The sequence below is a fragment of the Cryptomeria japonica genome, unplaced genomic scaffold, assembly GCF_030272615.1.
Source record: "Cryptomeria japonica unplaced genomic scaffold, Sugi_1.0 HiC_scaffold_175, whole genome shotgun sequence".
NCBI lineage: Eukaryota > Viridiplantae > Streptophyta > Pinopsida > Cupressales > Cupressaceae > Cryptomeria > Cryptomeria japonica.
The window spans coordinates 135,831-137,356 of NW_026728997.1; the positions used below are offsets into that span (position 1 = coordinate 135,831).

General features: G+C 62.0%; 1 non-coding gene across 1 annotated transcript; it reads left to right on the forward strand.

Annotated features, from left to right (window-relative positions):
* Positions 1-1,129: 1,129 nt before the first annotated feature.
* LOC131867576 (5S ribosomal RNA) lies at positions 1,130-1,248 on the forward strand. The gene has a single exon (XR_009366128.1). It is a non-coding gene; the product is annotated as a 5S ribosomal RNA (ribosomal RNA).
* Positions 1,249-1,526: the final 278 nt, after the last annotated feature.

The window sequence follows — 1,526 nt, forward strand, 5'->3', positions numbered from 1 at the left end:
CAACCCTAGCCAGGGTAGGTCACGGGGTGGTTGTCGGGGTGGGCGTCAAGGAGCCAAGGTGGGTGGCAAGTAGCCAAGTTGCGTGCCAAGGTGGGTGTCGGGGTGGGTGCCAAGGATCCAAGGTGGGTGCCAAGGAACCAAGGTGGGTGTCTGGGTGGGTGCCGAGGTGGGAGCCAGGGTGGGTCCCAAGGTGAGTGCAAAGGTGGGTGCCAGGGTCAAGGTGAGTGCCAATGTGGGTTCCAAGGTGCCAGGGTCAGGGTGAGTGCCAATGTGGGTTCAAAGGTGCTAAGTTGGGTGCGAGGTTGGGTGCGAGGGTGGGTGGGTGCCAAGGTGTGCTAGGTGGAAGCCCGGGTGGGTCGGCATCCCATGGGTGTCGAGTTGGGTGCCTGATGGGTGCTTCTTGTCAAGTTTTAGTCGTCGGGACTCATTTCGAGCCTTAGAGGTCGTTTCTTGTCCGGTTGCCCTGTCTTCGACCTGGGAACCCAATTTTGGTCCTCGGGTCCCATTTTTTTTTGTCTCGCATCCCACTTTTGGCCTGTGGCCTTTTCGGGGTCGATTCTCGTTTTGGGCATCAGAGCATGTTTCTTCTCCTAAAACCCAATATTTGTTTATTAAGTCTCGGAACACATTTTTGTTCTCGTGGACCCATCATGGGTCTTGGAACGCATTTGTGGTCCTTGGGTCCCATTTTGCATCCCGAAACTTGTGTTTTGGTGCTTGATCCCTATTTTGGGTGCCCACCTTGCACCAAGTGCGCACCCGGGGCAAACCGAGCGCCTTGGTGCACCGGGGCAAGATCGAGCGTGCACCCGAGGCGCCCCGAACATGCACCAAGGTGCACTCGGCCCACATGTGAGCGCAGGTCGTTGCGCCCGAGGTGGTGTGTGGGCACCGCGTTGCAGACGGGACACTGCACGCACACGACGCCCCCTACAGGTGCACGCACGTAGGCCGGGCCGGGTGCACACCCGACGCCCTAGCAAGGTGCGCGCACCCGGGCAGGGCTCACACTTGGCGAACGGGGCGCACTTCGCGAGGGAGGGTGTGCACCTCGACGGGGGTGGGTGGCCGGGGTGGATTCGCACGTGGGTCGCGGTTTGCTAAGTACACACTGCGACAAGCTCATAACGGGTGCGATCATACCAGCGTTAGTGCACCGGATCCCATCAGAACTCCGCAGTTAAGTGCGCTTGGGCCGGAGTAGTACTGGGATGGGTGACCTCCCGGGAAGTCCCGGTGTTGCACCCTTTTTTAGTTTTTCGCCGGGCATCGCAATGCTATTTGAATAAACCTTTTGCCCGTTTGCGTTCTCGTCGGGGCCGGGCCGGGCCGGGGTGCGCTGCCCGCACTACCGCGCGCGCGGGGGGCGACACCGAGCGCGCACCCGAGGCGCCCCGAGCACACAGGCCACGGTGCAACCCGGGCGTTGTGCGCGCACCCCGGTGCGCCCGAGGTGCTGCGCGCGCACCCAGGTGAAATCGGTGTGCACCTCGGCCAGTGCGCGCTCGGTCGAGTCGCGCACGTTG